General features: G+C 49.7%; 1 protein-coding gene and 1 pseudogene across 1 annotated transcript in view; both read left to right on the top strand.

Moving 5' to 3' along the window:
* Positions 1-599: 599 nt before the first annotated feature.
* LOC136167674 (protein tyrosine phosphatase type IVA 1 pseudogene) lies at positions 600-1110 on the top strand (annotated as a pseudogene).
* A 7793-nt stretch (positions 1111-8903) lies between these two features.
* CTIF (cap binding complex dependent translation initiation factor) overlaps positions 8904-23141 on the top strand; it is a 314018-nt gene continuing 299780 nt past the window's right edge. Inside the window, 1 exon segment of the mRNA XM_065932674.1 lies at positions 8904-9035. The gene's annotated coding sequence lies outside the window, so the exon portion shown is untranslated.

Here is a 23141-nt window from a genome sequence, read left to right on the forward strand (position 1 = left end):
TTCCTGATCCAGGGATCGAACTCATGTCTCATGTCTCCTGCATCGGCAGGCAGGTTCTTTATTGCTGAGGCACCAGGAAAGCCGCTGGTTAACCAAACCTACAGCAAGAGAACAGGCTGGAGGGAAGCAGTTCTGAGGTGTTCTCAGTCACACATTTTCGGAGTTTCTGAAGGGCAGCGGAGATTACTAGCAGGCACAGCACGACCTCCATGCAGACAAGTGAACTGTAGAAATTCATTACTATTCCATCAAGAAGCCCCCCTAAGAGTGACTAACCTGGACACAGAAGTGTTGACTTTAAATCCACAGAGCATTTTTTACAGGAGGTCGAACTTGGATGGGGTAAACCTCAGGGTGCTTCCTTTCTGTTGCCTCAGCATCACTGGATTGAAGAACTGTTGCTTCTTGTTTCGAGGTTCATTATATTTCCCGTTACTCCTAACTTCATACTCAAAAGGACCAAGAATTTCAAGTGGAGTACACTGAAGTAGATTCAGTATCTTTGCATCATTTCTGTATTCAATTTTTTAAATTCTTTCATATCCCTACTGAGTGTTTTTTTTTTAAATTGAGTGTTTTTTAACTGAATGAACGTGGCTTGAATGAACCACGCAGCTCCTATGGAAGTTACACACAAAAAGAAGAGATTTGTTATCACACACAATCCAACTAATGTAGCCTTAAACAAAGTTACAGAGGAACTAAAGAAGTATGGAGCTACCACAATAGGAAAGTGTGTGAAGCAACTTATGACTCTTACTCTTTCGGACAAAGAAGGCATCCATGTTCTCAACTGGCATTTTGAAAATAGCACACAACCATCTCACCAGATTGTTGAGGATCGTTTGTCTTGTGAAAATTAAGTTTTGTGAAGACCCTGGTTGTTGTATTGCTGTTCGTTGTATTGCAGGCCTTGGCAGAGTTCCAGTACTTGTCACCCTAGCAGTAACTGAAGGTGGAATGAAATATGAAGACGCAGTACAGTTCATCAGACACAAGTGGCTAGGAGCCTTTAACAGCAAGCAGCTTTTGTATTTGGAGAAGCATGGTCCTAAAATGGGGCTGCACTTCAAAGACTCTAATGGTCACAGAAACAACTGTTGCATTTGATAAAACCGGGTGTGTGATGCCATTGCTTGGAAGTGGAACCTGAGATGGGATGGAATTTGTCGTAGCTATTTGCCAGCACATTGGCTTGGTGGATAAGTCTGATGAAGCTTCCATGCTATGTCATGCTATGCTAAGTTACTTCTGTTGTGTCCAACTGGCTCCTCTGTCCATGGGATTCTCTAGGCAAGAATACTGGAGTGGGTTGCAGCGCCCTCCTTTAAGGCATCTTCTCGACCCAGGGATCAAACCCATGTCTCTTACATTTCCTGCATTGAAAGGCAGCTGCTTTATGACTAGCACAACCTGGGGAGCCCGAAGCTTCCCCAAGAGTGTTGAAAAGCAGTTTTACCAAGCCATGAGCCTGGCAGAATTGCAACCTCTGTTCAAGTATGTTCAACTCACTTGGATACTAGCAAAGAATTCATGCTGCTCAGCAATTAAAATATGCTTATAATTTGTACAAACTGACCTTTCCTGAAAACATGCAGTATTGAATCATGTCTTTAAATATGTTTCCATGCCAGAATCTAATCAACATGTAAGAAATTTAGAAAGACTAGGTGACAAAATACTCAGCACGATACTTGTAAAGTTCGAGTATCACATATTAACAAATCCCAGACACCATGAACACTTTGGACCTTATGTGGTTTATTCCTCTCATCATCTCAAAGATAGAAGGTAGGGCCTCTGAGGTTGTTTGCTCACAATATGTTTATATCTCCCACATTCATACCAGTATACATCAGATCTGCTCCCTTTTTAAATTAATGAAGACTTATAATGAGTATTTAATATCTCCCTATATTAAAGCACCTCATTTTGTGTTGTTGTAGAAGACCTCTATTTTGAAAATCTATATTGTACAGAAGCACATGTCTTTAACGTTTCCAGACCAAGAAAAAAAGAAAAAGCCTACAGTTAATTCTAATGTTTGCACTTTGGGTTGCAACTTACAAGGCAGGCCTGAAAAAAGAATGGGAGGGGCCTGTTAAGTATTTTTAGTAAAATGCTGCCTTTGTCTTGTCCAGGACATGGAGAATATGTGCTTTAATTCAGTAAATATTTTTTTTAAAAGGTAGAAATACTTTATTATTGTAGCTAAAGCTATCAAAATATCTGAAATTCTTGTAACTTTTTTTCATACTTACTTGAAGTTGTTTACCAACTTGGTTTTGTTTGAAATATGATTTCCAACCTCTCTTGCAAAAAAAAAAAATCATTAGTGGGTTTCTGCTAATGAATTGGGAGAAGGCAATGGCACCCCACTCCAGTACTCTTGCCTGGAAAATCCCATGGACAGAGGAGCATGGTGGGCTGCAGGCCATGGGGTCACTAAGAGTCAGACACGAGTGAGTGACTTCCCTTTCACTTTTCACTTTCATGCACTGGAGAAGGAAATGGCAACCCACTCCAGTATTCTTGCCTGGGGAATCCCAGGGACCGGGGAGCCTGGTGGGCTGCCGTCTATGGGGTCGCACGGAGTCGGACATGACTGAAGCGACTTAGCAGCAGCAGCAGCAGCTAATGAATTGAGCAGACATTCAATATTTTATATACCTTTTGAGCTGTATAATTTAGTATTTGGATACTTGACAATTTGTTTTATTATGTAATTGATAAAATGGTGATGTGTAGCAACTTTAGCTCAACCATGTATTTATATTGTCTGGGAACATGTGGTCATAGTTCTATGGGAGAAATAATATGTCAATGTTCACCAGCTTGTAAAAATCTAATGCAAGAGCATAAACATTAAATAAATGATCAAAAGCATTTATCGTCAAAAACTTATGCAAAAAATAAGCCTCCCTAAGAAAAAAGCACTTTTGAATCATAAATTTATAAAAATTTAAAAATTATTTTAAAATGTTTATTTCATCTTTAGACCATCATTTAAAATGTCTATTTTTATGTCAATTATATCTCAATAAAATTGGAAGGAAAAAGTCTATTTTGGAAAATATAATAAGCAAAATGGAATTCACCAGGCAAGAATACTCGAATGGGTAGCCTTTCCCTTCTCCAGGGCATCATCCTGACTCAGGGATTGAACCCAGGTCTCCTGCATTGCAGGTGGATTCTTTATAGTCTGAGCCATCAAGGAAGCCAGAGAAATATAGAGGCAGATCAAAAACTTTTTTTTGACTGATGAGGGGTACAATGATCATTCTTCTACAGCATAGAATCATTTGGGGCAGATATAGACAAACAAATGCACACACACCTAGGAAGTCTAAGCACCCCATTATAAATGCACCAGTGCGGAAAAAGGATGTTTCCTGCAGCTAGAGGAGAGGTGCCCGCTGAGGACTTGGAGAAGGCGGATGCTGATGCTTGGAGATGAGGGGTCGCAGTTAGGCTCCCTGACTCAGGTCCACAGCCTTGTGTGGACCACCCTCTGTTTGCTGGCTGTGTGGCCCTGGGCAAGTTCTGCCACCCCTCCTAGTCCAGTTCCTTCCACTGTAAAGTTGCAATGTAGTCTATGTGAAAAAAAGCACAGAAAGTGTTTTGGTTGTCACCTGGCAAATAGTAATTGCTTGATTAATGTATTATCTATTTTTCTTGGAAAAGGGGATTTAGTGACTGTGGAAGGTTCAAGGCCAAGTTATTTTGCAGACATTTCAAAATAATATTTAGGAGACAGGGATTATCAATTAGTTCAAGAGGGAGACATCTAGGCTAGAGAAAGGAAGAGCCTCTTCAGGAGGGGAAATTCCCCTTTACGTGGATCACGACGGCTGTTAAGTTTCTCTGCACTTCTCTTTCAGGCTGTTTCAGATGTGGGTCTTTGGATTACAAAAATCAGAAAGCCACTCAGCCTAACACAAAGTAAGGGAATTACTCTAAGGATACAGAAATATCAGGAACCAAAGCGAGGTATAATAGATCACCTTGGGATAGAGAATCAGAGTTAGGAAGTGAGGCTACTCCACGCATGTCTCTGCCTCCCTTCCCCACTTCGATCTGGCCTCCTCTGCCTACTCCTCCCAACCTGCCCCACTAAGACCACAGCCTCACACAGGCTGCACGCCCCCCCCCCCCCACAACCCATTACCTGACTGAGCAGAATCACCAATGAGCAGAGGTCTCTCAGCCTCTCCCTGCAGATTCTTACAAAAGGGAATCTGATTGGTTCAGTTCCTCTGCTGGAGCCAGGGCCACTTAAGTCCAGGCCCAGACAATGGTCTGGAATCCCTTGGATCAAGTGTACACCCCTGGTCCAATAAACCTGGTCACCCCTCCCGGGATGAGGGTGGCACATTTTTTCTAGAGTGTACCCTGACACATAATGAAACATGTCTCTTACAGACATGTTGCGGGGGGGGTGGGGGTGGGGGGGTGGGTGTATCTTTTTGCCCCAAGTCATCATCATGGACAAGGCCATTCATGGATGAGGCTCTCATGCCACAGACCTGTGAGGTCTGACCTTAAACGTTAAAGAAATTGAATGCTTGACCATTCATGGGCTGCACTTACTGTCCTCGAATCTTGTGAGACAAGATCTGCTTATGTTCTGTTCCCTCGTGGATTTCAGGGCTTTGTTACATGAGTATCACAAGTTCTTCCTGTTCTGCTGGATTAAAACAGCTTGAAATTCATGCTTGTGGCTACTTAACTTTCTGTTTCTTTTGCCGGTTGGACTATAAACTTCTTGAAGAGAGAACTTCAGGACTGGAAATAATCACAGACCCTCCCATTTTACAGGTGTGGAAACTGAGGCCCAAAGAGAGCTGTCACATAGCAGGACAGAGGCAGGTGGGATCTGGAACCTGGTTTCACACATGAGTTCCTCACTGTACCTTGCAATGTCTTAGACATAGCCTACACTCAATCAATATTTGTTGGTTCATTTCTTATTTGACTTTTGCTTCTCTCAAGTGCATCATTCTCTGTTGGGTTATCCCTTCCTCCACCAACAACTTCAGGCCTACAGGATCACTTTTCATCTGCCTTTCAGGTGTGGTCTTCGCAGTTGTGAAGTGGAAGCTGAGATGAGGCAGGGGTGAAATTTAACCTGATTCTATCAAGCCGTTATCTCTCCAGGCCAGCACCACAGTAACAGAACGAAGACACTGGACTGATAACTTCCTTCCCTCTGTGGGGTCACTGGCTACCAAACTGATGCATGGTGAACCCACTCTATAGCTTCCAGACAAAGACACGACTTCCGCAGTGCATCCCAGGCCAATGCTACAAAGCCCGGATTTAGGTCATTGCTGACCTCTTCTCAATGGGAAGATATGTGTGGATCCAGTCTCACTTTCCTCTTAGAAGTCTTCTCTGACCATCCCAGACTGCTAGGAATGCTTTGTTCACTTAACAGCACCCTCACACAGGCTAGAACCCCATCAGTTTTGTTATCTCATGGGTGCTAGCCTGGTGTCCTCAGCGCCTGAAGGCAAGCCATTTCCAGGCCATTTCTCTGCCCCTGCGCTCTGGTGGGCTCCCACCAGGACTTCAGTACACGCACTGGCTGTTGGAGGAAAGACTGGCTGGAGTCAGAAAAGGATGTAGGAAGAAAAGAGAATTATTTCATTTTGCTCATATCTTTTCTTTCTTTTTTTTAAGTTTTTTAAAATTTTTGGTCTCACCTCCCAGCTTGCGGGATCTTAGTTCCCTGACCAGGGATTGAACCTGGCTTATAGCAGTGAAACTATTGAGTCCTAAGCAATGGACTGCCAAGAAATTCCCTCCTTTTGCTAGTATCTTAGGAAAGTATTTATTAGAAAAAGCAATTACTTAAGACAGAGAGAAATAATCTAGCTTTTGATTTCTAGGCTATGTGGCAAGTCAGGTGAAGGCAACTCTTACTAACTCAAATCCGCCACAATTAACCAATTCCTGTGCCAGTTCATTGACTCTGCATCCAACAGCCTCTCTGACCCAAGCTTGCAAGTAGGACATAGATCAGCGTCAGGGAAGGAAGGACACCATGTGAAGGACTAATTAAGGCCACAATTTTCAGAATGAGTGACCCACAGAGTCTGCCTCTCAGAGACTCCCATTCCAACCTGAAGTTCCCATCAGCAAAGGCCGATTCAGAAAACTAGATAAAAAGACAAAGAAGTCATAGTTGGAGGAGAGAATGCCAAGAGGGTCTTATCATCCGTTGATGAAGGTGTATTAGTTGAGGTAAAGCAGAGACAGACTCTAGGATACAGAAAGCAGCAGGTAAGTGTTACTGGGTGGAAAGAAGGACTGTGGGAGCTCAGGGATACCATCCAGAGAAGGGGCCTTGAGTTCAGGGTAAGACAGGTCAGGAGAGCTGAGCCCTTGGGAGGTGACGACTAAAGCTGAGTGAAGGTTCCTTGAAGACACAACCCTAACCTACTTCACACATGAACATGAGTCGCCTGAAGAAATTCTCCCTGCAGCACCAGCTCTGCTGGCCTAACTGCAGGGAAAACAAAAAACGACAAAAAAACTTAGGGGTCATTCTCCTGGCCCAGAAAGACCCTGGGACAGGGAAAGGAATCGGCCATCACGGAGAGCTGCCGTGAGACAGAGCCAGTGTAAATGCATTGTCACCTCGGGTTCTTGTAAGGCCAAAAAAGGGTGCTGAATAAGCTGCCTAAGGTCATTCGTTTGGAGGTTAAGTAAATGGCCCAAGATCGCAGATCCAGGAAATGTCATGCCTGGAATTCAGGCTGAGGGGTCAGGCTGACTGAGGAGTCTATGCTGTCAGCACTGGGCCTCTCACTGCAGGCGCAGCCTCCAAACGGCCGGCCTAAGCACTCTCCATGGGTGTTTTGCATTCTGCACATCGTTCAGCCTCTCCTCACCTCTGGGGGTGTGATTTACAGCACAGGCAAAACCAAGACCCAGACAGTTCCATTCTTCTGCCTTTGCAAGTAGCAGGCCTATCACACAATGTGCAAAACACCGCTGACAACAAAAGGTGGGTAAAGGGGAATTTGCTGAGTCTTCTGGTACTATTTTGTAAACCCGGGTAATTGTGCAGATGTTAAAGCGCAAAAATAACTGCCGAGTCAATGAGGCATAAATGCTAAGAGGGACAAAGCAGCAGGAAGAGTCAGGTGTACTTAAACATGCTCCTTCACCGCAGGGATTGAGCCTGGCGTGGCTTCTGATACCCACTCTACCTCCTATTAATGCCTGACTATGGACCCGCTGCCTTTCTCTAGAAGGGAGGGGATGACCCACCTCCATGCACTTTGGTTCAAGAGTCAAAAGAGCCAGACGCGGTTGCAGATGCTGCTTTTCTTTCCTCTGATGGCTTGGGGCATACCAGGAACACATGCTCTCTGCTTTCAAAGAAATCCCACTCCTTCTTCAAGGCCCATTGCAAGCCCCACCCCTGGTGAAAAGCCATCCCAGGCTTCTACTGTCCTCTAGACCCACCCTTCATCCCTGACCCCCCTTTTGGAGTCTCCCTTTTGCTCTGACAAATTGCTAGGACTTTCAGAATTTGCTCTTTTATCTCTGTCTGGAGCCTTTGGACCCTGTAGCCTTGTCAGAGGTCAATTCTTTATTTTGCCTTTGTTAACATTTTTTAGTAATTCTTACCTAAAATACTACCTCCTCCAAGGAAGCCTTCCTTGATCTTCTCCTACTCCCATCCATGCTCCATCCTGGTTGGCAGCTCCTCCTGAGGGTTCCATAGCACTTTACGCCTATACCTATGTTAAGTGTGGACTTAGCCCCTATACCTTCACTGACTGCAGTCCTTATGCTAGACTTTGAACTCCTTGAGGGTCTCACCTGTCTTGGCATCCCCAGACCTGTCCTGTCTGTGAAAAGTGCTCATCAAATGTTACATGAATTTATAAACGATTTTCTTCAGCAGTTATATCATGTCACACAGCTCCTTCCATGAGTTGATAACCCATTTCCAGGAGTTTATAATCCCTTTCCATGAGTTTAAGGGAGTTCATAACCCCTTTGCTTGGAGGGTGTACAGCATCATATATTTCTCCAGAAGACTTCTCTGTGTTAAGCCCAGTGCCCAGCACCTAACAGGTACTTGGAAAACACTGGTGATTTGGTAAAGTGATTACTGAATTACCATTGCGCTAAATTCTCCCGTCCACCAAGTCCCCTGCCTTAGCCCTTAGCATGGCCAATGGAAAATTAATTGGTTGCAAAGTGCATATCTAATTACAACATCCCGCCCCTGCCACTGAGATGTTCAAATGTTAATTATAACATATGCCTCTCAGTAACAGACGGTAGCATTTAATAGAGCATTAGTAACTGCCCTTGGGCCGCCCAGGGCATACACAGCGCTCCCTTTTATCTGCTCTTAGGACGGACTTAGCACTTAAGAGCCAGGAAGTCCTCATCCTTAAAGCCGTCCTGTCCCTAAAATCAAATGTTTCCGTCCTCTCCCAAGTCCCCAGTTGAGGTCCCCACGCGGGGCGGCGCCAGCGCGCGGGGGGTGGGGTGGGATCGGACGTCGGGCCTTGGGGTTTCGGCGCGGCTAGACCTGCAGTCTGGGCGGCTCGGGCGGCCTGCCCTCGCGCCCTGGCGGCGCCCCGCTTCTCCAGGGCCCGCCATCCCGGGAAAGAAAGGCGAACTACATTACCCAGCAGGCCTCCCGCCGCCCTGGTTCCTTTCATGTCTCTGCACGTGGCCGGAGGGGAGGGCGGGGCCTGGACGTCACCCTCCTACATTCTCTTTCCCTGTGTCAGAGCAGGGATCATTTTTTTTTTCCTTCCTCTGCTCCCTCCCCCCGCCCGCCCCTCCTTCCCTCCTTCCCTTCCCTCCCTCCCTCCCCTCTCAGCTGGGTTTGTGCGCTGGGGTGCCGGAGGCCCCCCTCCGCCGCCGGGACGCGCGGAACTCGGGACGGGGAATCGGCTCTCCCGAGCCTCCTCCCTCCCTTCTCCTTCCCTGCCCCCTTCCCCCACCCCCCCACCCCACCCCGGACTCGGGCTCGGAGCGGCGGCCTGAGGAATCCCGAGGTGAGCATCTCCCCCACCGTCCGCCCCCCCTCGTGTAGTCATCTCCCGCTGCGGGTCGATTCCGGGACCCGTGAGGAAGGGCTCTGTGACGTGTGCGTGCTTACAGATAAATCCGGGAAAACCGCCCCAAACAATTAGCCCCCTACCCCCCTACCTCCTCCTCCCACCCTACGCCCGGGGCAGCCAGGTCCGCGCCCATCCTGCGTCCCCGCCTCTGTCGGGGACCGCACTCTGAGATCTCGCCCCCTCCCCAGGTTTGCCCCTTCTCAGCCGGGTTCCCTGCCAGCAGGGGAGCCGTAGCCCTGGAGCTCCAGTGAGGAGGGGGCTCTCTTGGCGTGGGGTGAGGGGGGGCGCACGGTTGGAGCCCGGCTCGCGTTGGAGCCGCGCGGTGTAACCGCTGTCATGTGCCGGATTCCGACCCGGAGGGAGGAAGCGAGCGAGCGAGCGTGATTCCTCTCCCTTTTGTTTTGAAGCCCGCATTTGCTGCATTGGTTCTGGAACCGGCCAAACTTGCAGCCGTTCTGACTGTAGTCGGCGGAGGTAGGGAGCGTGGCTCCGGGTGGCGGCTCGGGGCCGGAGGCTGCTGCGGTCGCGGCTCCCAGAGGGACCCTGGGAGTGTCTTCACGCTGCCCCTCTGTCCTCCGGCGACCGATTGTGTCTGTGGCAGCGGCCGCGTGTGAGTGTGTGTGTGTGTGTGTGTGTGCGCGCCCGTCCCCGCGGGCGCGGAGATGTCTGTCGTCTAGACAGGCTGCACCCTCCCTCCGTCCCTGGTGAGCCCGCGGGCCGCGGGGGGCGCGGGGGGATGGGAGCAGAGGAGGAAGCCGGATCGCTGCCTCCACTGCGGTCGCAGCTTTGGACCTTCCCCACGGCAGTGATTCTCCTTTCTTTTTTTACGTTCTTATTCTTGCCGCCGCGGTGTAATCGGGCCTGGGGAACAGACCCGTCCGGCGGAGTCAGGGTTAAGTTGACAGGCTCTGAAAAGCCAACTCGCGGTGGCTGGTGACCCGGGCCGGAGCGGAGTGGGCTCCGGCTCGGGCTCTTTAATGAGCAGGTGACTGTCCCGGACGCGGGTCCTGTTGGGGTGTGTGTTTGGGGCGGGGGGAGTGGTGGGCGGCGGGCAGGGGGGCGGTGGCTCCGCTGCAGCGGAGATCTGGTGCCCCGGAGGGCCGTGTGTCGGAGCCTGGGTACCGCTGGGGGAGGCGTCCCGGGGACCGCGCATCTGAGTTGGGTCCGTCTCTCCTCTGATGTTAAATGACAGTTGTGGAAGGGGGGTGAAGGTCTGAGCCCCTCATCTGTGCGGCTTTGGCTGTTCGGTTTCGCGGAGTTTTCAGGGTTGGTTCTTGGGGGGGGGGTGGCAGGCGTGAATAGAGAGGGAGGTGCGGCGTGTAAAGGGGAGGGGTGGCTGGCGGCACGGTGTGCATCCCCACTCGGGGAGTGAGGCGTCGCCTCCCCCGCCCAGCTGTTTGTGTGTGTACACACCGCTCTGGCGTCTGTGCGCGTGGGGGGGGGGGCGCGGGGACCGCAGACCGATGCGTAGTGGGGACGCGCGTGGGCCCCGAGCCCCCGCGGGGATCGGTCCCTCCGGGGCTCGTAGTCGTGTGTGTCCGCGCCACCGCCCGGGCTCCTTGGAGAGGGGGGTCGTGCGGCCGGGCGCTCGGGGAGACCGTGGGGTTGCGTGTGAGCGGGTCGCTGAGGGAGGACCTGGCCAGAGACGTGCCGCGGTCCCTCTCCTCGCGTCCCCGACGCCCCCCCACCCCCACCCCCGAACCGGACCCGGCAGGCTGGCCATCTACTTGGCGGCGCCGCGGGCTGGTCTGGCTGGGCCTGGAGGAGCCGCGGGGCGCTTGTGCGTCGCGCCCCCGCCCCCCTCGCTTGACCCTTGGCCCGGGGCGCGCTGTGGGTGCGCGCGGCCGCGCCTGCTGCTGCCTTCGCAGATCCTGGAGGGAATAGGTGCGCCCTGCGCACCCACTCCCAATTCTTCGTCCTAGAGACAGTGGGCGCCGAAGGCTGCCCGGCCCGCCGGGTCGCGCTCTCCGCCCCGAGCGGCCTCCGGCGCGGGTGCCGGGTGCCCAGCTGGCCGCAGGCAGGTCTTCGCCCTCCCGGAGCTGGGTCTCTGCGACAGGGGATTATCTCCCAGGCTCACAGGGCCCGCGCGCAGAGGGAGGAAGCCACCGGAGCTGCGGGTTCCGCAGCGGCTGGGGGCTTCCGAAGGCGAAAGTGACACAGCACGAGCGCCGCTACCGCCCAAGCTGAAAGCGAGAGGGAGGAGCCGCCCAGAGGGCGGGGAGGGCCGCAGGCTGTCCGGCCCTGTTCCTCCTGTCCAGCGCCGGGTCTGGGCCGAAAACCTCAGGGAGCCTGGCTCCGAGCATTCTGGGAACGCGCGAGGAAAATTGCTTGGCTTTCAAGAAAACCCGGTTATACTGGAACAGACGCCCTGAGCAGACGTTAAGGTGCTCGGTCCCTCGCGGGATGCACTCAGGTGGCCCCAGAAAGCTCCCTTTAAGTGTTTGAGACAGGATTCGATTTACACACAGATCATCTCACCTGCTGGGTCCAATGTCTGTCTTGGATAACGTGCGCTTGGAAGCAGTAATTTTGTAACGCATCCGGGGGTGCAGTGTCACCAGTGATTAACAGATTGCTAGAATAATAATATGTTTGTACGTCTAGGCACCCTCCCCAGCATCGCGTTTGTTAAGACGGCCCCGTGAGGTATGGGGGATATTAACCCCATTTTACAGAACAGTACATTGAGGCTCACAAAGGAAGGAGACTTGCCTGCGATCTCTCTGTGATTTCACTTCTTAGACTGTCACTTTTTTTTCCCTTTGGTTTGTTTTAAAATAATTTTATTTGTTTATTTATTTATAGCTGTGCTGAGTCTTCCTTCCTGCCCTGGCTTTTCTCTCGCTGTGGTAAACAGACCTCTCATTGCAGTGGCTCCTCTTTGGCTCCTCTTTGGAGCACAGACTCTGGGGTATTTGGGCTTAAGTAGTTGCCTCACATGGGCTCAGTAGTTGGGGCTCCCAGGCTCTAGAGCACAGACTGAATAGTTGTGGCCCATGGGCTTAGTTGCTCCGGGTCATGTAGGATCTTCCCTGATCGAGGATCAAACCCAAGTCTCCTGCACTGGACGGCAGATTCTTTACCACTGAGCCACCAAGGAAGCCCAGTCTGTGGCCTTTTAACTTCAATTGTGGCCAACTTTTTTTCTTCTTTTAGTAAGTGTAGGTCTTGGCACCCTAGGAAATACTTAACCTGAGTCAGGGGGTAAATTAATGTATTTCAGTTTGGTCGTTCAGTCACTCAGTTTTGTCTGACTCTTTGCAAACCCATGGACTGCATGTACCACTGCAGGCTTACCTGTCCATCATCAACTCCTGGAACTTGCTCAAACTTACGTCCATCGAGTTGGTGATGCCATCCAACCATCTCATCTTCTGTCTTCCCCTTCTCCTCCTGCCTTCAGTCTTTCCCAACATCAGGGGCTTTTCCTGTGAGTCAGTTCTTCACATCAGGTGGCCAAAGGATTGGAGTTTCAGCTTCAGCATCAGTCCTTCCAATGAATATTCAGGACTTATTTCCTTTATAATTGACTGGTTTGATCTCCTTGCAGCCCAAGGGACTCTCAAGAGTCTTCTCTAACATCCATGAACATTATGAAATTGTGGTATTTATTCTTTGTCCCAAAACACTTGGTTCGCTGCCAGTCCTAATGAGAATAAGTATTAAAAAAGCAGAAGTCTGCAGTGCTATTATTATCACTTATCTGATAATTTCCAGTTGGTGAATGATTGTCAGCTTTGATGTATGCAGTATGTACCAGAATCATAACTGCATGTAATAAATACATATGGATATATGTTTCTGCAACATATGCCTGTGTTCATATGGGTGCGTTTTATGGGGTCCTTATTGAATCTAAGGTTTGTTCCTTACTGGTTCCAAAACCATGGATTTAAAGTATAGCTCCTGAGAAACCATCCAGGTTCTACTCCCTGCCCCCTCCATCTCCAGGGATGGAAGACTTTAAAAGAACAAAAAAACTCCTACATAACTGTGTGCATTTCTCAGAGTTCAGACAGTGAAGGTTCTCAGACACAGCCTGGGGGGTTATTAGGGTTGGCTAGGTAATCAGCTATTCATTTACAAATATGTATTGAGCATGTTTGTGTATCTTGAAGTACACATGAAGAAAATTTAACAGTTTAGCCCTGCTTGCCAAAACATCTTTTAGCTGTGGAGATAAATGTAAGATTTTGAGTCCAGCAAATGTTTGTTGAGCACCTTTCCTGGACTAGATAACTGTGTTTGGGGCACACAGAGACAGGATAGCAGAAACAGCTAAGTTGCAGTGCAGAAAAACAGATGATTCAGAGCCTATAGGAGGGAACAAATTGTAAATATTTTAGAGCACTCACCCTGGGACTTGGTCAATTTCACATATGTTGGTTGCAAGGAACTCATAATGCCAGTCTTTTTCCTATAGCAAATGCAGAAAGAAGCAACAGAGGAAGAAGAGCCTTGTTGCTCTGAGTTTACTATTTGGAACCTGCCAGGTGGGCCTTGGAGGTCTGTCCTTCTGTAGAAGTTAGGCAGCTCATGGGAGATGACCCTGAAGCCAGCCCACAGGTTAGTCTGCTGGGCAGTGAGGAGCAGACACGTTGTCCTTCAGGGTCCTGCCCCAGCTGTGATGGGCTGTGATAGCCTGTCTTCAGTGACTTTTGATCAAAGTCTCAGCCAAGCCCTGCCTGAGTTTAGTAGTTTCTGTCTCACAGGTCTGTGTAGATTTTCTAATATGAGTCTACTTTTTTTAGCTGTTTATTCCTCAACTGACTTCTGGGGTCTCTGGCACTCTTCTCTAATTTTATCTCCGTTTTAGGGTCCACTGCCGTGTTTTAAGTTCACATCTTGAACAGGAAAGCAGGAGGTGGTGGTTAGGATGGGGAGAGAATTCTGAGCCAAGAACGAGAACAGGAGGTACAAACAGACGGGCAAATTGCAGTTTCTGGGAATTCTCCAGACCTGATGGCGTTTCTGCATAGCTTACCCAATAACGCGGCAGCCCCTCTTGATGCTCTTTTGCGGGGGTCCTCTGCTGACTCACTGGTCACCTGAGCTCACTGCTGACTCACTGGTCACCTGAGCTCAGCGGTTCACGTTCAGGCTTTACTCTTCTGCCCTCCTGTCTCATCCTGCACGCAGTTTAGCTTAGAACGTTGCTGTCACAGCGGCCTGCTCTCAGAATTACCGCCATGCCGACTATCAACCGCTGCCTGTTACATCTGAATTAAACGCAGGCCAGAGCCCTGGCTCAGAACAGAGTTAGAACAGACACGTCCTGAGATCCAGGCGCCCAGGGAGGGCCTTGCTGATAAGCTGAAGACCCCGAGGCACAGAGACGTGAAATGACTCACCCAAAGTCACAGGGAACCCTTGGCAGAGTGGAACAAGAACTCCTACTAAATTTTGATGTCACATTTAATCTTCTTCCTCTGTACTGTGATGCTTTCTTTTTTTTTTTTTTTTTTAATATTAATTTATTTATTTAACTGACGGATAATTGCTTTACAGAATTGTGTTGGTTTCTGTCAAACACTGTGATGCTTTTTGGAAAGAGGTGGAGTTCTTACTTCCCGAAGAGTGAAAACACTACATCTTTTTCTTTGTTTTGGAGTCTTGAGATAGTTTTCCTTTGACACTGGTCTTCTTGCTCTATCTTTCATCTCTAGCTCCCAGGAGTCTGGTGTATTTGGGAGAGGGTTTTATGCTTGGGGCCTTCCAGTGCACTTAAGTTTGGTCTGTGGCTTTCCCTTCCCCTGGCGGGGTCCTCAGGAACCTCGTAAAGGTGTTTCCCAGGCTGTTACATACGTGCATTTTTCTAGGAGGAGGATTCACAGATTTCATTTGATTCTTAACCTGACTCAAGTGAGGACAAGAACTACTTGGGTGGGGGTAGTGGAGCTGGATGGGGAATTGGTTGGCACTGGAGACAGTCATATTGCCCTCCACTTGACTTCGCTCTGCAGTTTATGATGTATTTCACACCATTGACCTCATCTGCTTTTTACAACAGCCCTGTGAGGCTGTTATCATTGTTCCCATTTTGCAGATGGGGAAACTGAGCCTGTTAGTTTCAGTGACTAATGGTTAGTGATGTGCCCAAGTCAGAAGTAAGTAGTAGGGCAGGCATCTGATCCTAAGCCTTCAGACTTCAAATCTGGTGTCCTGGGCTGAGGTGGTCCACACGCCACATCCTCATTACAGTTTTGTGAGTGGAGGGTCTCAAACTTTTTGGAGCTTAAAAATTCTTTCATTGCTCCTTCTTTGTGATATTCACTGCTAGCTGATGTCCAGCCATGGAGTCAGACTTAAGTCCTAAGTTACCCAGGGAGTGGGATGAATAAAGTATGGGAGGAAGATGTCATAGCAGTGATAATGTAGACTGGGGCTAGTTTGGGATGATTTTATGGAAGAGGTGAATTTGGGAGTAGGTCTGAGGTCATGGAAGACGCCATGGCAGAGGTTTTCAGCTGGGGCCATGACCCAAAAGGGGTGAAAGGGAAATTGTGCTTGAGCAGAGTGGAGCTGACCAAGGAGGTTGGGTGGATCCTGCAGTCAGAGGGGCCTTCTTGTAGTGATTGAGTTTTTTCTCTGCCCTGGGGCTACAACAGTGAAGAGGCACAGCCCTCCTGCCTTCAAAGAACCCGCTATCTCCCAGGAGAGACAGACGCTGAAACAGTTAAACTCAGCACGGTGCAGTGAGCGCAGTGGTGGAGAAAGTTGCCTGCCAGACAAGGGCCACCTGTTCCAGCCTCGGAAATCAGAGAGGGCTTCCTTAGGGAGATGACGCAGGCGCTGAATCTGAAGGTATGGAAAAGAAGGAACCTGGAGAGGAGACAGGAGAAGGATGTTTAGGGGGAAGGAAGGAGCGTGGGTGCAAAGGCGTGGAGGCCTGAGGCTGCCTGGGTGTAGGAAGGGGCGGCCGCAGGCTGGTCAGGCACAATGAGGCGTACAGAGCCCAGCTCTGAGGACCTTAAGAGCCTGGCTGGGGACCTCTCGTTTAGGCAGGGCGGATGGGGCTTACAGCAGAGTTCAGTTACCCAGCCCTGAGCCAGAAGCAAGCATGATTGGAAGCCAGGCGGCCCCTGGGCCATGAGTCAACAGCAGGCTCCCTGCAGGGTCCAGTCCCTGGAGAGGAGACCTGGAAGCAGGGCTGTGTGGATGAGGGTAGAGGAAAGGTCACATGTTAAAGCCATCTGGGGAGTCAAGTCTGCAGGTTTTAGTGCTTAGCTTTGGGGGATAAGGGAGGAATCCCAGTTGACTCCCAGGTCTCTGGCCTCCTCGACTCAGTGGATGACCTTTGCTGGGGCGTGACCTTCTGGTGGTGGCTACAGCAGGTGTGCTGGGATGGTGCGGTGAGTGTAACGTAAGACATGTCGAGTGGAATCGCGGGTAGGGTAGTCCAGTGGAGCTATCTTCCAGACCATATGCAGGGTGGAAGCCTGAGCCGGAGGTGTGGGCAGGAGCTGCAGGCCTGGGGGCGGGGTGGGGAGGTCGGCTGCGGGACGGGACCGCCATGGGGGCTGCTGTAGACAACCAGAAGACCTCTTCCTCCCGTCATCAGAGAAGCCTTTGTCACACCGGGCCCGCTGTTGTCAGGGAAGCCGGGCGGGGATGCTGTGTCATGCTGGAGGCCCAGCTGGCAGAATCCGGAGACGGTCGAGAGCGCGCCTCAGCTGGAAGCATTCGAGTGCGATAGGCGAGAGGCTTTGTCATTTTTTAACAACCCTGGTGAGATATCTGTCCCAGGCTCTCAGGCTGGGAGTCGAGGGCAGGGGAGACCTGTACCTCTTCCCACGAGTCTAGCTGGTCTGGTCTAGTTGGGAGACGAGATGAGGCCCTGTGAAGCCACTAAACAGCTGTGACAACCTGGGCAAATAGTGGGCTGCACGTTACATGGAAGAGGTTTGCAGGAATTTCTCTCTTGCCATGCGGCATTTTTATAGAGCTGCTGTGTTTCGGGCCGAGCGCCAGTCTTGCCATTTTTGAACACCCAGGACCTACATGGTAGGTGTTCACTGCATGTATTTGGATCTGCAGGGATGTGACCAGAGTTTGTTGTTTGGTGCCGGGGGGGGGGGGGGAGCAGGTCAGTCAGGGGAGGTTCCTGTGAACAAGTCCAAAGGGGATTCCAACACTGATTTAGAATATTTTTAGTATCATAGTGGAGTAAAATTCTTGAAAACCTTCCAACTACCAAGTACCTAGAAATGTCGTATGAAATACAACTAGCATCCTTTCAGAGAACCGCTGAGCTCCTCATTTGGAAGGGCAGTCCCCAGGGAGCTCAAAGCGGAGCATGAAACAAGCGCTGATGCCAGGCCTGGCCTGGAGGTAGGGGTAGCTGTGGGCATCTTGAGGGGTCTCAGAACCAAAGGCTGTTGAGCCCTTGACAGCGCCTCCTCCAGGGTCCGAGGTGAGACTGGGAGTTGGCGTGGAGAGCCCTGCCTGAATCGGGCTCCTGCTAAGGTGTGCAGGCTTGGAAAGACGATGGAATAGACACCGCCCTCTGGCTAGAAGCGGGGGATGGGGAGCTTGTCTGTCTTGGTCTGAATATGGGGGAGGGGAAAAATCTTTCCGGGAACCTTGAAACCTCAGGCCTATTGTGGCTTTGGATGGCCACTGCACATGGCTTGGGGCTTCCCTGGTATCTCAGATGGTAAAGAAATCTGTCTGCAGTGTGGGAGACCCGGGTTTGATCCCTGGGTCGGGACGATCCCCTGGAGAAGAGAATGGCAATCCACCCCAGTATTCTAGCCTGGAGAGTTCCATGGACAGAGGAGCCTGGCGGGCTACAGTCCTCGGAGTTGCAAAGAGTCAATCACGACTGAGTGACTAACACACATACATGTGGTACAGAGGTCCCCGAAGAATTAGTGCATCAAGCCTCTGGGGGCCAGGGTCTTCTTGCCTGTGGGCTTCAGGCTCTCAGGGGTGCCGGGAAGATCCTGGGGCTCTTCACCCTTCACTGACTTGGATCGCCTCCTTGGAGAGAAGCTGTAGGACCCGGGGGTTCCTGAGTGAGGAGGAGGAGGAGAGAGAGGCCTTGGTGGGAACCTTTGATAGGGGCTTTTGTGACCCTTGGACACTGCAGAGGGCATGTGCAGGGCTCTGGAGAAGGACTTTGCGGACCCGAGGCTTCATCTGTCCGCAGAGGCCTGCAGACAAGTCTGTCCAAGAAGGCCTCACGTCCTTTCCACTGTTGATTCAGGCCGGATCTTTCCAGGCGAGGCTTCTGCCTAGGTTCCCCCTCAGAATGTGTGTGTATGTATGCTTAGTCACTCGGTTGTGTCTGGCTCTTTGTGACCCCGTGGACTGTAACCCACCAGCCTCGCCCTCAGGGTACCCTGGGCAGCTTCCAGCTGCTCCTGGTTCCTCCAGACCATGCACCCCATTGTCTACCCTAAGCCCAGAGGCTTGATTTTTTGAGTTTCAAACTCGGGAGACATCTTAGAGGTTACCTAGTGGGCCTCTTCCCTGGAGTGGGAATCCTGTCTCCACCAACACTTGCGCAACCGCTTCCCGTGGCCGGGAGTATGCGGCTACACCAGGCAATGCCTTCCCTTGTCAGAGGGCTCTTGCAGCAGGAAGTCCTCCTCTGAGCCTCAGGCGCTGCCAGACGGTTTCCACCCATCGCCCCTTCAGCTGCGGGCTGTCGGGAGAGATGTTTTGGAGGCCTTTCACCATCCTGCTCGCTTTTGCTGGAAGGGCCTTAATTTGTCAAGTTAAGATTCTGTGAGAATCGAGCCAGCTTCCATCCTAACTTAGCAAAGAGGGAGCTTTTGAAGCTGAGATGTCAGGTTTGCTGAGCTGGCTGTGATGTAGAAGCTTTGAGAGGTTGGCTCAGTGCTTTTCAGATTGCGACGAGAGAAGCAGTTCTATCCTCCAACCCCAGAATACATTTTGGTAGTAAGTGACTTGGGAACCTGATGCAGGGAAAAAGTGAAAGTCACTCAGTCTTTGAGACCCCATGGCCTATACAGTCCATGGAATTCTCTAAGCCAGAATACTGCAGTGGGTAGCCTTTCCCTTCTCCAGGGGATCTTCCCAACCCAGGGATCGAACCCAGGTCTCCCACACCGTAGGTGGATTCTTTACCAGCTGCGCCACCAGGGAAGCCCAAGAATACTGGAGTGGGTAGCCTATCCCTTCTCCATCGGATCTTCCCAACACAGGAATGGAACCCTGATCTCCTGCGTTGCAGGCGGATTCTTTATGAACTGAGCTACCGGGGTTAACTGAGTGTCTGTTAGGTGTCTGGGAAGTGCTAGGTGTTCTCTGTATGTGTTATTAAGTAAAAGTAGCCTCTGTGAGGGAGAGGAAGGGAGGCGGAGACATGGAAATGCCCAACTGTAGTTGTGACAATTGAGCCCGAAAGTTATTCAGAAGGAATGTGTGTGGTTCCATCCGAAGTGGGTGGGGCAGGCATTCCTCACACTGTTCCCTTATAGGGCCATCCCCTGGGGAAGGCTGTGCCCTGATCTCACCACGAGCCAAGAACCCAAAGGCCTTTGCCATATTCATGGGTCACTTGGGGAGCTACTTAGAGTTTGCACCATGAGATCACAAAAGTGGTCTGCTGGACAGTGTGTGTCCCCAAGCAGGAAGGTGTTGACAATGACAGTGTTTTCCCAGCATGCAGTTGATTTGTCTCTGGGTATCGGCCTGCAGCGCCCTGGACTCTTCTTTGAGGAGGCCAAAGGCTTTCTGCTCCTTTGCATCCCCAGATCGGCTGGCATCTGCGGGGTCCATTTAGTCAACAGGTGCCGTGTGGGCTTATGCGGAGCATGAGCTGTCTTTGCGCCAGGATTGCATCAGCCAGCTGGATGCCCGGATATCCTGACAAACCCAGTGGTGAAGGTCAGGGATTCTGGGAAGGTACCCAGTTTCTCCTCCCTCTAAAAACTGTTCTCTGTGTTCACATTCTACTGGCTTGCCCCAGACCTTTTAGCTTTAAGACTCTTCTGTTAACATTTGGTTCAGTTTAGCAGGCATGTTATCAGACGCTTGCTGCGGGTCCCAGGAATTCGGCTGAACCTGGCAGGGTCCCTGCCTCCTGACTTCATTTTGGTGGGGAAGACAGAATGGCCTTGTGTTCGTGTGGTACGGAAAGTAAGGGGGAAAGAAAAAGAAAAGTGCTGAGGCAGCCAGAAGTAGGATGTCTCCAATTTTTTTGTCCAAATGGAGGCACCTTTGAGAGTGAAAGGGAGGACTCACATGTAAACGGGGACCGTCCTGGGCAAATGGGGGCTTATGGCCACGTGGGCCTGGGAGGGTGCAGGTGTGTGGGCCATACCTGACAGCGCTGTCCGTCCTCTGTGTTACGGGATGCACGCGGGGATGCTCTAGGGGAGGGGCTTGGCTGCCAGAGAAACTGGCATCTGTTTCCTGTTTTTCTCAGGGGCTGGAGAGGAAAGCTTTATCTGTGGGAACTGTGGACCACGAACTCTGATGGGATTCGGTTTAAGGTCACGAGGTTTCATCTTATATCGACCTCACTGTGGTCTCAGTTTTGGAGCCAGAGATGGACATTTGGAGAGAGGAGAACCACTTGGCTTGCAGAATGTTACTGGCTGCAGCCAAGAGCACGCCGGACTAACAGTCGCTTAGAAAACAAGATGTTTATAGACCTAACTAACCAGAAGTCTAAATGTTGTGGATTCTAACAGTTGCTTATTTCAGTGGGGCAGGGATAATTTTAAGCATTCATTCTAACCTTGCAGGCAGCCATTTACAGCATATTGGCTCAGGCTTGTCCCCTCACGGTCACAAGCATTGCCACCACACTCCACCTATCACTTTCTCATGTAACTGTATTAGAAGGCAGGCAGGTGAGTTTCTCCATGCGTCTTAAAAAAATATTTTTCTTTTCTTTTGAAGTATCAGTTCAGTTCAGTTCAGTTCAGTCACTCAGTCATGTCCGACTCTTTGCAACCCCATGAATCGCAGCACGCCAGGCTTCCCTGTCCATCACCAACTCACGGAGTTTACTCATACTCATGCCCATCGAGTCAGTGATGCCATTCAGCCATCTCATCCTCTGTCATCGCCTTCTCCTCCTGCCCCCAATCCCTCCCAGCATCAGGGTCTTTTCCAGTGAGTCAACTCTTCGCATGAGGTGGTCAAAGTACTGGAGTTTCAGCTTCAGCGTCAGTCCTTCCAATGAACACCCAGGACTGATCTTCTTTAGGATGGACTGGTTGGATCTCCTTGCAGTCCAAGGGACTCTCAAGAGTCTTCTTCAACACCACAGTTCAAAAGCATCAATTTTTCGGCACTCAGCTTTCTTCACAGTCCAACTCTCACATCCATACATGACCACTGGAAAAACCATAGCTTTGACCAGACGAACCTTTGTTGTATAGTGATGTAAAATATTGCATGTTATACGTATATAATATGTGTGCTTCCCAGGTGGCTCAGTAAAGAATCCACCTGCAATGCAGGAGACCTGGTTCGATCCTTGGGTTGGGAACATCCCCTGGAGGAGGACATGGCAACCAACTCCAGTATTCTTGCCTAGAGAATCCCAGGGCAGAGGAGCCTGGTGGGCTATAGTCCATGGGGTTGCAAAAAGTCATATAGTTGATGTATAATGTTGTCTGTTACAGGTGTATAATATAGTGATGCACAATTTTTAAAGATTATATTCCATTTATAGTTACTAAAAATATTGACTCTGTTCCCCATGTTGTACAATATATCCTTTTAGTTTGTTTTATATATGCTAGTTTGTACCCAAGCCCCTATACTTACTTTGCCTTTCCCCACTTCCTTCTCTCCACTGGTAACCACTCATTTGTTCTCAATATCTGCGAATCTGCTTTTTTGTTATATTCACTAGTTTGCAGTATTTTTTAGATTTCCCATATAAATGATATCAGATAGTATTTGTCTTTCTCTAACTTATTTTACCTAACGTAATGCCTTCCAAGTCTATCCATGTTGCTTAAGTGGCAACATTTCATTCTCTTTTATGTCTAGCTAGGGTTCCTTTGTGTGTGTGTGTGTGTGTGTGTGTGTGTGTGTGTGTGTGTGAGTGAGTGTGTTTCACATCTGATGCATTCATCTGTTGATGGACACTTGGGTTGTTTTCATATCTTAGCAATTGTAAATAATGCTGCTATGAAAATTAGGGCACATGTATTTTTCAAATTAGTGTGTTTTTGTTCTCTTCAGGTATATACCCAGGAGTAGAATTGCTGGGTCATATGGTAGGTCTGATTTTTTTTTCTTAAGCCGCACCCCGTATTTTTTTGTTTTTTGAGAAATTTCCATGCTGTCTTCCGTAGTGGCTCTACCATCCTTATGCCTTCACTTATCAGGTGTGAAAACCTTTCCCAGAATCCCCCTGCTAGTATTTCCCATCAAGTTACATTGAAGAGAAGTGGAGAGGGGGATGATGGTTGGGTAAGTAATGATTGTTTGCCTCACCAGATTTTAATATGATACTAATTATTTATTTATTTGGGGACATATCAGCTTTATTGAGAAATACTTTTTTATAAAATAATTAAAAATACTTCACGACTATTTATTTATTTAGACTGCACCACATGGCATGTGAGATCTTAGTTCCCCAAGTAGGGATCAAACTTGTGTCCCCTGCAGTAGAAGCATGGAGTCTTAACCACTGGACTACCAAGAAATTCCCCAAAGTAAATTTTTTATAGTGTAAGTGAGATATAAAAGAAGAAAAGCAAATCCATCCCCTGGCTCTAGCAATGAATCTTCTTTCTTCCACTATAATATTCAGTTTTCTAGTAATTATCATTTCTTAATCTGTAGCTGGGACTTCCCCGGTGGGTCAGCAATAAAGCATCTGCCTGCCAAGCAGGAGATGCAAGAGACATGAGTTTGATCCCTGGTTTGGGAAGATCCCCTGGAGGAGGAAATGGCCACCCACTCCAGTATTCTTGCCCTGAAGAAAATCCCATGGATAGAGAAGCCTAGTGGGCTGCAGTCCATGGAGTCTCAAAGACTTGGGCATGACCGAGTGACTAAGCATGAGTTATGAATGGGTAGAATGTATGGGAGCGTAAG

This window comes from Muntiacus reevesi, chromosome 4, assembly GCF_963930625.1.
Source record: "Muntiacus reevesi chromosome 4, mMunRee1.1, whole genome shotgun sequence".
Lineage (NCBI taxonomy): Eukaryota > Metazoa > Chordata > Mammalia > Artiodactyla > Cervidae > Muntiacus > Muntiacus reevesi.